Genomic DNA, 15,293 nt, shown 5'->3' on the forward strand with positions numbered 1-15,293 from the left:
GTGGAACTTTGGCCCCCTTGGCCCCAGTGGTGGGTGCTAGGCATCCACACGAGGTGGTCTACTTAGTGGATTGCTTGTTTGGCTAAAAAGATTCTTGTGAAAAGGAACCATTACTATCTTTCCCTTAACTAGCACTACAATAGGGTGTTTTCTCCTAATTGCAGACCCCATAGGAAAGTGGCAGGGTTCCCTTTTCTTATTTACATAATCCTTTGGAAGGAATCTTTCTCCCTTTCCTTATTACGATAATCATAAGATGGTAGATTTACGATGCAGAGGGCGCGTGAAACAAGCTCCAAGCATATTCGAAAAGTGCTCAAAATTACTCCGCCTCTCCCTCCACCAACTCCCTATTTTAGGATATCATAATGTGGATGAGAAGATGAGTATTAAATTTAATTTACTTAGTTCATTTGAAAGATTTCTTATTATAGTACACAAACAACATTCTCTCTCCTTGTTACGATCATCTTGATGGTAGAATGATGGTGCAGAGGGTGCGTGAAACAAGCTCCAAGCATATTCGACAAGTGCTCGAAATTACTTCGCCTTCCCCCCACCAACTCCCTATCTAAGATTACGTAATTTGGACGAGAGATAGACTCTCTGTACTATAATTGAAACGTATTCTAATTACTATGTTTTCCTTGAATCAACATATTTATATTTCATTTTTTCCTTTTTCATATATATATTTATATTTTCCATTTATATTTCATTTTCATATATTCTTTTTATTTTGTAACTAGAATCATTGATAGATTATTCAATATTCTTCACAATAACAAATATGTCAGTAATAAGAAAGACATTATCAATTATTTCATAACAATATATGCACAATATATATATCTTACCTCATTACCTTTATGTGTTGAAGTGGTGATTATAGGATATTTATCTATTATTTACTCTTAACTACCTTAAGGATCATGATAGATTCAACCACCTTTGTTGAATAGTTCCCCACTTCTATGTGAGTTAAGCACTTTGGGAGAAAAGGTCAATCATGGAGATGTACCAAAATAATTTTGCACTAATGATTTTCCTTTGTGTATTTCCCTTTCTTTATGAGCTTGTCTCCAATGAAATTTTAGGCTCCTTTACCTTGGAAGTGTCAAACTCCCTCTGAATCTGATATCAATATCCCCTTTTCTACAAGACATACTCGAAAGAGAAGATCAAGGCAAGTGCTCGTAGAGAAAAACAAGAAATAAAAGAAAGATTTATAATCATACTCAAGAATAAATAAATTTTTTTCACAATAAATATATAATAATCTAATTGAAGTATATACTTTAATACATATCTTTCCAATATTTTATTTCCTTATCAAATAACTAACTATGATTATGAAATTTTGATTCAAAAATGAATAAGGAAGCATTACACACATAGTTAGTTATCTACATAGTCAAATAATTTATTATTCATCATTTAATGATAATATAATTTACATGATATTTCTTCTATCCTCAATATAACATAATAGTTCTATTGGCAAAACATGACTTTCTTATTTATCATTAACTCTATTTCAAGTTCATATAATGTTAAAAATAATAGTAATGATAAATTTAAATAACCATCATAAAAATATATATAATATTTTCATAATGTCAAACTAATTTGAAATAATTATTTGCATACCTCCTTTCAGCCATATACAACGTGGTGAACTTGAGTCTACACATGATCCTCCATTAAGGGCCAATTTACTCGTTAAAAATACATATAGATCATTGAAATGGCCACTTTAAGTTTATATGCTTTCCCTATAAGGCTTTCTTTGTTTAACCCTGGATTAGCTTGTTCAAAATAATTATTTTGCAGGATATTCTGACCTTTAGCATTCTTATCTTTTTCATCATATGAAATATCTTATATCCACTTAAGGTCTTGAGTTTCAATTCCCTGATACCCCCTGCAATTTCAAACATTTCAATTCCACAGAGATACTTCGTTTGGTTTCTCCATTGTCGCCTACATCAATCTGCTGGATTGTGCAATAGTATTCATTTGCGGATAGGAGGAAAATCTTTGCCCTAATTCCATAATTGAAAGTTTCAGACAAGTCTCGTGAAGTTCATTAATGGCGGACCTTTTCACAAAAACTGGTATTTATTTGAAATTGCCTGAAGTTGACAAATATATGGTAATGACAGTGGCAGTTGAGGAATCACGGGAATTTTTTCCTGCTTGCGCTTCTCACACTGGGGCGGCCAACCTGTCGACATTGCCATTACAAAAGCGGTGTGACGTTGTGAGTAGGGAATACTCATGTTCCCTTAATTGCTTGAACCTTTCTTCTTATTCGAATTGGTAAATAATTTCTGGGACCCCGAAGCTGCTTCCTCCTTGCATTTGTCCTCCTAATTCAAGAAATTCTAGAGTTATATTTATTAAAATATCGCTCAAAATGTTACTGGTTGAATAATTATTTGGAAAAATGTCATTGCACATTCTAAAAATGTTATTATCATGTGAATCTAGACTGTATTTTTACAGTCATATGCAACCTTGTAACAAAGCACAAACTCCAGATGAAGCACTAGCTATGGCAGAACAAATAGCAACAAAAGTCATGCAATCACCGAATGATAAACCTACTTTGTGCTAGAGAATGTGAAGGCTTCACTTGTGTTTGTTTGAAGGAACTATTCTGTAATGCAACAATTTGTTGAGAATTTAATCATAGTGTGCTTTTTGTTGATCACTCAGAGTATTCAACCTTCCTTTAATAAAAATTATCATACATTTCTTTTTATTTGCACAGGCTGGCAGGATTTATGCTTTGATACCATTTGTAATGAACCCATACTGGGGGTCCATCATTTTTTTACGTCTTTCCTTTTATATAAATTCTTTTGCCCTATTTTTCTCTGGATGGTTTTGACAATTTTTTATCTGATTATCCTTTTCTAGAATTTATTCATTATATATATGTTTTCGTTGTAAGAGTGATGCCCATTCATAATATATTATATTAATTTAATAGTTATATTATATAATTATATATATTTTAAGCTTAGCTATAACAATTATAATATTAATAGTTATATTACAATTAATATATCAACTATATTTATATTATATTGTATTAATATAGTATTACCATATTAAAATATATCATAATGATAATATCATTATTCTTGTATTAGATTTATATTTTTCGATTACCATTATAATACTATATAATATGATACTATTACATGATTATAATATAATATTATTTATAAAATATTATTATTTTAATATTAATATTAATATATAATACTTATTAATTATTTAATTTATATATTAAAGTGGGGACATTACAGTAGATGGATTAAATGTTTTATTTATGATAATGTGGCGTAGATGAAAAAATGAATGATTAAATATTATTTCTTAGAAATATTATAATTTGAATTTTTAAAAAAGTATTATGCTCTTAATTTATTTCCTTAGTAATTACAATCATGAAATTTAATGGGAATGGCTAGTTGAGAAATTTATTTCAATTAAATAGAATTGGAGGGAAGATTAATTAAAAAATTCCCAAATAAATTATTCCTCCATAACGTTAGCTAAGGGCATTAAAAATATTATAATAAAAAATAAAACTTGTTTTTTTTTTTAGAATGAGAAGACATTTTTGGAAAAAAAAGCAAAGGGAGACGTTTCTTTTTGGATAGGAGGGGAGAAAAACACGTTGAGGAAAGAAAATAAGAAGGGTTGCATTTAGAAAGAATAGGAGGCATGCAAGGGATGCTTTTTTTGTTTTCTGTTAAGAGGGGAGGCTTGAGTAAAGGAGCACGACAGAAAAACAATTTCCTTGGATGGTGATACGGGTTTGAGAGGAAAGGGAATTTAGAACAAAAAAACCAGCACATGATTTGATTATTAAGTCATTCTGGGAGTGCATGGGGGAGGGGTTTTGAAGCCAAGTAAGAACAAAAGATAGTGCCAATCACAAGCAAATTCAAATTTCAAATTTGAGATAGTCGGCAAGGAAGGGAGCTCAAGAAATTGTGGTGTAGACTACATTCATTTTCATTTCCAGGTTCCTTATTATTATCTTATTCTATTTTTAAAGTAATAATTGTAGACACCTAAATTTGATTACACCGCTTTGGTAATCCTATTTAGCTATCTCTAAAGACATCATTAATTAAATTCTTATTTAATTAATCCTTTGCCATCCCCTAGCTGATTAATTTAATTAATCATCTATAGTCCTAATTGATAAATCAAATAACCTATCATTTATCAATTAAATCCTATTCTTCTATCTAATCCCAAAATCCCCATTTATTAAATAAATCTATTTGATAAATAAAACCCTCAAATCTAGTAACCCTTAACCTATCCCTAACCCTTCATTTAGCCCAATCCACCCCATCCACCCATACTAACCAAGCTTAGCCAATAACTCACCCACCCTCATTAAATGCCATCCACTTGCAAATCTCTAACAAGCCTAATCTAATCCTAAACCATCTCTAATCCCCCCCCTAACCTTGTCACATTCCCTAAGCAAGCTTAAGACTTTCCTAAGCCAAGAAAAGTCAACAATCTCAACTCCCTCCAAAATATACCAACCACTAAGCCTTCAATGCTCTTACAAAGCCATAAAGACTCTTACAAGCCATTTATGAAGGGTCTTTATGAAGATATTATCCCTTGAGCCTCCTTTGTTGACTCATCCTTGCCCTTTCCTCCATCCACTCACCCTGTGACATGTGTCACTCCCTGGTTGGTGCTAAACAAGCACGATCCATGTGCTCCCCTTTGAGTGCATCCTAGCCCTCCTTAAGCTTTCATCTCTCCTTACATCTTAGCCCTTCATCCCTCAAGCCCTTAGTCTATAAATTGAATCCCCTCCCAAGCCATTTGATCAAACCTTTGAGCTAAAGTTATAATGCCATTTTAAGACCAAGTTTTACAACAAAGCCATCATCCACACCCAAACCCAAATCCTCCATTGAAGCTATTTTGAGAACCTTGAGCATACATACCAAATCTAAGCAAATAGACTCATCCCCAAATCAAGAGAACAATCTCATTGAGAGCCCCTTAATGGCTCACATTCTCATTTGAGTTTTGTTTCCTCTTAGTCTCTCATAAAGTTTATATTAATCTTCGTTAGTTAATGCTTTGTTCCTTTAATAGATTAGTATTACTTGCTAACATATTAGTATATACATTTTAGGACGCCCGGTGGGACCCCACTATGGGTCATTTAATCATCCATTTCTATCTATATGTTGTTTTTTTTAATAATCTAATATTTCATGTTGTTTGAGTGAGTTGTAAGGTTTTTCACTTATTTTTGTAGGTTGAAGGGCGCACTTGGGAAGAAGACATACCCTCTAAAATCCGAAAATAACCAATTAAAAAATTTTGGAAAAAATCTGCGCATTTCAGTTCTTTTCGCACAGTGTTGTCTCCGCAGATTGGCGTCTGCACCTACAAATTGTTGTCTTCGCTAGCTATTCTATTGTCTTCGTAACAAAATTGACGTCTCCGCAGTTTGGCATCTCTGCCTGGTCTTCTGCTATCGGCGCCGCCACTAAACTATCATCTCTGTACCCTTATCTGTCATCTCCGTAGTTTAGCGTCTCTGCCTGGCTTTTCGTCTTCTTTTCTGCCACTTTTCCTTATTTGTCGTCTCCACTGTCGCCTCTCCTATTCTGTTGTCAACCTAAATCATCGTCTCAACAAATCAGCATCTCTGCAAATTAGCATCTCTGCAAATTAGCATCTTCGCTTGTCTCCTATTTTTTGCGCTGCCAAGCTAATCTGTCGTCTCTGCCTTTTTCTCTATCGTCTTCGCAGATTGACGTCTCCGCATTTCAGCGTCTCCACCTGATGAACTGTTGTCTTTGCTTGTTATTGTTGCATTTTTGTTTTAGCATCTCAGTTCCGCCTTTTTATTTTAACTTTTGGTGGTTCAATAGAGTAGAGGTTTTTTTTAAGCGTTTTTACGCCTAGGAAAAATAACAAAAAAAGTTAAATTTTTTTTCCCCATAGATTAGCTTTCCTTTTGGAAGATTTTGGGTGACTAATCAAATTGCTTTTTTATCTCATTGCAGGTTGGAGCAACGAACTTAATCATGTTTTTTAAGTTTTTTCTTGGAATGAACTTGCATGTTTAAACACATTTTCCATTGAATGAATGTTTCTCAAAACACACTCTTGAATGCCATGGATTAAAATCAATTTTTCTTGGAATGCATGCTTAAAACAAAAAACTTAATCTTGAATGCAAAAGATCAATTAACCATTGCAATATCTCACATTTCAATTTTTGGGCATAAAAAGAATCTAAATCCACATTTTTGTAATCTTCTAAGTTATAAAAACAAATAAAAATGCTTTGAGTGAGTTTGTCATTGGACTCACCCTCTTTAATCACCCATCAATTTAACCATTGGTTGCAATCTCAGCACCATCTATGGGGATGGGTCCACCTAAGAGGGTGTTAAGTGCTCCACAAAAATCAAACTCTACTTGTGTTTTTATTAGTTTTTCTAAGTTAGAAAATTCCTTGAATGCACATTAAGTTCGCTAACATTTCATTTGGACATTAAAATTGAACAACTCTTGACGTGGAGGGCCTCCGGGCGCACGCTTGACAATCGAGTTTCACATATCTTTGTTTTGGGCTTAAAACAAACTCACACTCAATCTTGAATGCCTAACAATCAATGAACATTACATGGTTTTGACGCATTTTCAATGATGCTTGCATTTTTTATGTTGACGATCTCTTGACTTCTGTTATGCTGACGACGCTGTCAAATTGGAATGAACATTGTATGCCATAATCACAAGTGTCTTCAATCATATCTTACAAAATCTAAATCATCAATTGGAATGAACGCGTGTCTTTTAAAACCAAAATCATGTATGTGGTCTTGTTTTACACTTTTTAGGAGGTCTGCTTGGAGATTTCATCACCCCTTGGGATGACCTCAACTCCAGCATTTCGGCAGAGTATAAGAATCAGGAGGTGAATCGAAAGACACCTCTCTTGGAATCAAGATTTTGTCACTCGAGCTAAGCCTTAAGGAACTTTATACCCTTGAGAAGTGAAAGAGGAGAAGTGGGTTACTGCTCCTCTTGGCTGTGTGACATCTTTTTGGTTTCATCTATGGATATGAGCCTCACCTACCTTGCATATATCGAAGACTCCCTAGCTAAACCAAATTTCATCCTTGTAGAAAGCTTCCTAGGATGTTGGTGTGTTTAACGTGCTTGCTCCAAAATTTTGTCTACTTGTTTGTTCATAGATTTTGAATGAATGTTTGCCAAAATTTGGTTAAAATCCCAGAAAAGTAAAAATCTCCCAGTGTAAGGCATACTTAGCGTAGTCACTACCTCATCAGAAAATCATCCAAGCTCCCCTGCCGCAACCGAATCTATCTAGTTCTTTTCTTTAGAACAATCCCAAATCCAAAGTCCATCCAAATCACCCCCCCCCAGCCAGCTAGCAACCCAATCCAAAATCACACCCAAGCCTTTAATGAGTTGTTGTCACTCTACCAAAATTTGCTATCCAATCAATCCTACCAATCAACCAATCCTACCAATCAACCAATCTCACCACGGTTATCCCTCTGACAGAGCATTGTCTAGGGTAATCTAGCTTTGTCACTTGTATCCCTCATCACCTTGAGCTAAAGGTTGGGATCCACAAGTGGTCAATCTCGTGTCATGCCCATAGGATCATTAGTCTATCCTCAAGTTGACATGGCCACCACCAAATCCAGCGCATAGGAAAGCAAAACCCTCACTTTTTGGCAACATGCCCTTGAAGTCTTCCATCCACAGGAAAGCCAAAAATCTCCAGCCAATCCTCCTTAGGTCTATCATGTAGCTTTGACTCTCCCTAGGAAATATTTCATCAGCCAATCCAAAATCTGCGCTTAATCCAAATCCAACCATGAGCTTCTGTGTTCATCCATATGCAAGACCCCATCCCCCTCCAACTCATCATCAAAACATGAAATCCCAAACCTATCATGATGTGTTTGGTCGTATTGTCCTTTCTCCTACTACATCCTATTCCAATGATGATGAAAATCTTGTTGACTATGACAGGTATCTTGAGAGTCTTAGAGGCCTTCTACCAACCATCCCCCAAAATCCAAGAGTTATTCCAAACTATCTAGTCATGCCATCTGATATCCCAGCTTCTCCTCCATCACCCAATCAACCAAGCTTCCAATCTTCCACCCCCATCACACTAGCTATTCCTGTCAATCCACCTCCACCTCCGACACACAAGTCTCCAAGGAATCTCCTAGAGGAAATACAAGAAAAGCCACTTCCAACAATCGATAAGCCATGTCATCTAATCCAACCATGTGAATTAGTCAGTGATGAAGCTTCCCCATCTATAATATCACTACTATCTCCCATAGCTATCATCCCCATACCATCCATCAAATTGCTTAAAATCCTTCCACTTCCCGCAAGCATCAAAATCCCACCACCTGTCAAATCCCTCCAAATCCTATCCACATCACCTCCAAGCATTTCCAAAATCTCCTGTAATGACCCTTATGCATCCATCTTCTACTCACCCATCTCCACTACCAAATCTCCCATCTATCCATCTACTGCCTTTGAAGAATCCATCCCTTCACCTCCTATTGCACCATCCACTCCAATCCAATCCTATCAAGATCCTACCCAAAAGCATGTTGACATCCCCCAAAGCATAAACGAAGATATCATCATACCATGTCTTCCATCCATAGTGCAGTCACCATCCCCTCCATCTCCAAAACCTCAAGTCATACCTCCTCTACTACAGGATATCTTTTCATCCCATCAACTAAATCAAGATCCTATCCTACCATCTCCTCTGCTCCATGCTTCCATCTTACCACCTATCCAAGTTATTCCACCATCTATAATCTACCCTATTGGTTCACTTACATTCATCCATGGTGGCCTCTTCTCAGTAGAAGAATTAAGAACAATATCTCCCCATTGCAGTACATCTAATAAAGAACTTCTACCATCTTCTACAAGCAAAAAGTTTTCTCAGCTCGTTCAAATGCTCAATCGATGGCATTATCAAGGTCAAAGTTTAGGACCACAAGAGCAAGGAATTAGAATGCCTATTATTGCACAAAAGAATCCAGGATTTCATGGTCTTGGATATGTATCCAAAGGCTCACCATCTAAAAGTGTTGGTACACGCCATCCCCAAACCAAGCCTATCTCCAGGCCCACCATGCCAGCCTCCCATCACTCCTTCAAGAAATCTTGTGTCATCCCCCCTCCACCATCTTTGCAACCCAAAACAACCTACCATATCCCTCCTTCATCCACTAAATCCATTTTGGGTCCCTATGTCCCAAAATCTACCATCCTCCATCCTCCTATCAGCCATCATAAAAATCCTATTCCATCCATTCCTACGCAAGATCAACAAAGACACATATCAGGGCACATCATCCATCATCATCCCCCTACACGCTCTTCCATATCCTCTCCATCTCACAAAGCTTCTCCTAACCATCTTCCCAAAGCTTACCACAACAATGTGAATGCCAACTTCAAAATGCATAAAGCTAAAAGTCCACATCCTAGGCAATCATATGTCTATTCTAAGAGACATACTCCAAAAAGGCAAAATCCAATCAAAGAATGCAAAACAATGCAAAAGCCTATGAAAAGAAAATAAAAAACCATGTGGATCCCAAAGAAAAAAGTTGAAACCCAATGCATAATGGCATCCACCATTGCTAATACCCCATCCAGTGACTCGTGTCCCCCATCTCCTAACTCCATCTTGGGTGCCTATATCCCCAAGCACGCTTCCACAAATCCTCCATCAAGCCCGCATCTACCATCTATCCCCTATATGCTCTTTTCACATCCGTCCCAACATGTGCCAATGTTGATCCTGCAAGCATCCCCATCTCATGCTCCTTTCCAGCCTTTTCATCCCTCCATTTCCTACCATCAATCCCATCTAATCCAATCTATTGCATAAATCACACATCCGGTGTACCAACAAGCTAGCAACAAAATTGAACATTCCAACAGCCAGTGAAAAATCTCAAAAAAAAATCAAAAATAGCTGAAGAAAGCCAAAATCATTCCAGCTAAGTCCAAAGTCAAAAAGTCAAAAAAATAAAGAAAAATAAAGCGTCCACTGGTGAAAACTTGGCAATTCAAGCGCCTTGGACAAGTACCATGATGAAAACTTGGCAAACAAGCGTCATGCGTAATCCAGCCATCCCCAGATTAGCCTGTCATCCTCATGCTTTTGGTCACATCTTGCCATCCAGCTCCCTCTCCCAATTTATCCACCCATCTTTCATCCTCCAGCTTTTATCTATTACTATCCACTTAACTTCTACAACCTCACCCCATCATCCCAGCTATCATCCATCTCCCTAGCGCCTTCAGCTTTTCCATCCTAGCTTCAATCCTATCACATCCATCATAAGACCTCCTTCTGCATGTCATCTTCTAACTGGGGGCACTGTATTCCTTGGAGATCTTGTCTTGTCAATCCTCCCTTGTCATTGGTATCTCGCTCTAGGTTGTCCTTATCCAAAGCCAATGTCATCCTCTCATTAGCCATTCCCTCTAGCACCATCTATCAACTTAGCTACCACCAACCTTAGCATTGTACCCATCCTTGGTCGCACATCTATCATCATCATTGGATGCAAACTACCAAATCCATATCTTCTGCTATCACCTCATCCTTAGCTTTTGCATCTTGCACCAACTTGAGCCATCCCAGTATCTTATCATCCGAAGCTCTTGTCCAGCTTGTAAATACCTCTTGTATAGCTTGTAAATACCTCCTATACAGCTTGTAAATCTTGTATCAAAGCTTGTATTATACCTTGTAAATCTTGTATCATCCTTGGTATCATAGCCTGTATATCCAAATCTTGTCCAAAGCTTGTACCATATTCCAGCTTGTAAATAAGCTTGTATCTTAGCTTGTATCCTATCACATGCACACAAAGAACCCCATTTTCACTTATGCTTTTCGCAAACCATCTACCTATCTGCCTATCAACTATTGCAAACATCCCACCCTTCACGAACATTTCCATCTCACAAAAACCATAACATGAACAACCTTGTACATTCGTAACATATCTTAGTCCGTCAGCTTGTACATTCTCTTTAGCTTAGTACCATTGTATCTATCTAGCTTTCGTGTCAGTTCCTCCTTGATTAGCATCTTACACACATCGCACAATCGTTGGTTAGCTATTCCAATGCATCCTTTAGCTAGATCTCCTATCACCAAAGTGTTGTCCTTCTTAGTTCAGCTTGCTAGACGCATCACTCATCTAGATCCATCAGCTTAGGTGCTCTCTGATAGATCCTTGTAGGATATAGCTTTCCTCATGTCTAATCTTGGTCTGTTAGTAGCTTGTCCTACCCATCTCGTTGGCAAACGGTTCTCTTTTGAATTTTCACTTTCTTTTGATTTGGAATCTTCCCTTTTGGGTCTTGAAATATCTTTTCCAAGCAATCTTTTTGTTCCCTCCTCAAGGTTGCCACAATCTTCCATATCATGGTATACTGCGAATGGGGCAATCTGGGCGTAAGGTCTTGATCAAGTCTTTTGTTTGTTTTTCTATTCTGCTTGTGGGTTACCTAGTGTCGGTTCCACTCTGCTTCTTTTGAGATTCATGTGTGATGCTGGGGAAATCCTTGCGTGTTTGTTTTGAGTCAGTTCATCAGTCCTCTGGACAATTGGTGAAAAGGACTTGATGTTCTTGGTAACCTTGGCAATTAACCAACAGTCCTATAGAAAATCTAGTGCTCAACTACATGGTGGTACTTCTCTTTGAAGTATCCCCCGACTCAATACGCTTCAATGGATTTCCTTCATCTCCATTATCCCCCATCCATATCTAGCATCTGTCTCTCCTACCCTAGCTTATGCATCAGTATCTCTTTGAATCAATCATCACTTTTAGCTTTAGGGATCCACAATCCTAGTCTTAGGGATCCACCAATCCAATCAATCCACCAAGCCTCACCTTTTGAGATCCACAATCCTAGTCCTAGGGATCTCTGAAACCCATCTTTTGCGAATCTGACTCTTTGAAATCCTATTGCATCAGCTTTATAATCCCCTCATCCTTTTCCTATCCTAGTTTTCTTTTTATAGCACTTCGCTCCTTCATCCTCCATCTCCCCTGAAGTCTTAAGCTTGTTTCCTCTTGTGCATCTGATAGCCCTTTATCATTCTCCCGTAGTGAGAGTTTGGGCTAATTCAGCCCCTTCTCTTAGCCAATCTGAGTCTCCTTGCTCATCTTAGATTCTTGTACTTTTCAAGAAGCTGTGGAGCCTCATTTCTCTCTTCGCCGCCTTCTTGAGGGGGCATCATCTAAGTCTAGTCTCTCCTCTTCTTATCTGAGACTAGGGCAACCTTGTTGCTAAAACATCTTCCTTGTGTTGTCTTCATTCGAACTTCTTTGAAATAGTGTTGTCTCAACACTATGTCAAAGAGGGGCAAAATATAGACACCTAAATTTGATTACACCACTTTGGTAATCCTATTTAGCTATCTCTAAAGGCATCATTAATTAAATTCCTATTTTATTAATTCTTTGCCATCCCCTAGCTGATTAATTTAATTAATCATCTATAGTCCTAATTGATAAATCAAATAACCTATCATTTATCAATTAAATCCTATTCTTCTATCTAATCCCAAAATCCCCATTTATTAAATACATCTATTTGATAAATAAAACCCTCAAATCTAGTAACCCTTAACCTATCCCTAACCCTTCATTTAGCCCAATCCACCCCATCCACCCATACTAACCAAGCTTAGCCACTAACTCACCCACCCTCATTAAATGCCATCCACTTGCAAATCTCTAATCCTAAACCATCTCTAATCCCCCCCCTAACCTTATCACATTCCCTAAGCAAGCTTAAGACTTTCTTAAGCCAAGCAAAGTCAACAATCTCAATTCCCTCCAAAATATCCCAACCACTAAGCCTTCAATGCTCATACAAAGCCATAAAGACTCTTACAAGCCATTTATTAAGGGTCTTTATGAAGATATTATCCCTTGAGCCTCCTTTGTTGACTCATCCTTGCCCTTCCTCCATCCACTCACCCTGTGACATGTGTCACTCCCTGGTTGGTGCTAAATAAGCATAATCCATGTGCTCCCCTTTGACTGCATCCTAGCCCTCCTTAAGCTTTCATCTCTCCTTGCATCTTAGCCCTTCATCCCTCAAGCCCTTAGTCTATAAATTTAATCCCCTCCCAAGCCATTTCATCAAACCTTTGAGCTAAAGTTATAATGCCATTTTAAGACCAAGTTTTACAACAAAGCCATCATCCAAACCCAAATCCAAATCCTTCATTGAAGCTATTTTGAGAACCTTGAGCATACATACCAAATCTAAGCAAATAGACTCATTCCCAAATCAAGAGAACAATCTCATTGAGAGAGCCCCTTAATGGCTCACATTCTTATTTGAGTTTTGTTTCCTCTTAGTCTCTCTTAAAGTTTATATTAATCTTTGTTAGTTAATAGTTTGTTCCTTTAATAGATTAGTATTACTTGCTAACATATTAGTATATACAATAATAAGTGTGCTGAAGAATTAGTATGGCATTTTGTTTCAAACTATGTCCGTTTATTAGTTTGGATAAGTAAACATTAGGAGAAACATTTATGTAGCTAGAACTTTGTTTTTTTAAAGCTGTAAATACTCAAATTTAATGTGGAAGGCTATTGGCTATTTTTGTTAATGTATGAATAACTTTTGTTGATACAAATCCATTCACCAAGCATGGGACCAACCAGCCATGAAATTGTCTTCTTCTACAAATTTCATTTAGCTGACAGCTAATGGGCAGTTAGTTCTTACTCCTAGCTTAGATAATGTTCAAAGATTTTGTAGGTGTATCAATGTTTAATTTTAATGCATGATTTCATCAAATCTTCTAGATAACATTTTGGTGGATTTATTCTACTAAATATCTTTCACTCATACAATTTTCCTCAATTCCATTTTTATTCTTCGGAATGTGCATCTTACCAGACATTTTCTCTCTTGATTCAGTCCATGGATTAAAGCAAAATGAAAATATTTCACCAAGACATTTACCTCGTGAACCATAAAGAACATATTTCCTCTTCTTGGAAAGACATGGAGTGACTTCTATTTGTTTATCTCATTTTTGGTTTATTTGGTTATTATCCTCCGTAATAGCAGTGAATGTTATACAAAGTGCTTGTATCTTTTTTTTTCTTGGTTGCTTAAGTTTCCACTAGCTAGAATTTTTCCCGTACCTTAGCTTTGATGAGTTTCTTCTGTAGTTGCCAACTCTTTTAAAATATTATTTTTAGCATTGAGTTTAAAATACATTCAAGCTGTACCCTTACATTATTAGCTTCTTTATGAAATTATCCTATCTGTGTTTAGCTATAACTAATTTGGTTTTAAAGTTTAGAGAGTTCCTTCATTTAAAAAAAATATTTATATGGACTTTTGCTTTTGTTCTAGGCAAATTACAATATGCCATTATTAAATCTGATTAAAAATTTAATCATTTCTCTTGTGGGTATTAGTAAGATGTAAATATTTTTACAAGATCCAACTTATTAAAGTTTGGTTTTAAATATATATTATAATTGGATGATCACCTCACTTAAGCAAATACACTAGAATTAGTAAGCAAGCTATGTAGAAAATTTTCAAAGCCTGTAGAAAAATTTAACTAAATTTGAATGTAAACCATGTATGAGGAATCAAACCAACTTAAATTAAGTTTTTTTTATTGTTTACTTATTTTCGAGAGCATAAGTACTATTGGGTTTACTCAATATTGCTTGAGTTTTTTTTTTTTTTTTTCTTGTTTATAAATGGAACTGCTAGATTTGTTCATATTTAAATTTTTTTTTTAGTATTTATATATTCAAGATCTCAAAGGTTATCATAGGAGTGAGATATTTACTAGTTACCTTCATATATATATATATATGGGAAATGACAACTTACTTTTAGGAGGGGTGCTGAATGTAGATCAAAAGAGGAGGGTAGTTAAATGGATAATAAAATAATAAATGATGATTTTGGTTATCCTTTGCTTACCGCCTACTAGTCTTTTACACTAAACTAGTTCATGATGCTTGGCCAAGCTCGGTAAAACTTTTATGCATATGATTGAAATGCATTGGTTATTTTACATTGTTTTCCCTCTTCCATATCCTTGTGAATGTATCTACTAGGCATAGGTGTAAGTAGATTAGATCACTTGGCTGCACCAGATCTTTTCA

This window comes from Cupressus sempervirens, chromosome 4, assembly GCF_028749045.1.
Source record: "Cupressus sempervirens isolate cs-2001-9-10 chromosome 4, ASM2874904v1, whole genome shotgun sequence".
NCBI classification, from domain to species: domain Eukaryota; kingdom Viridiplantae; phylum Streptophyta; class Pinopsida; order Cupressales; family Cupressaceae; genus Cupressus; species Cupressus sempervirens.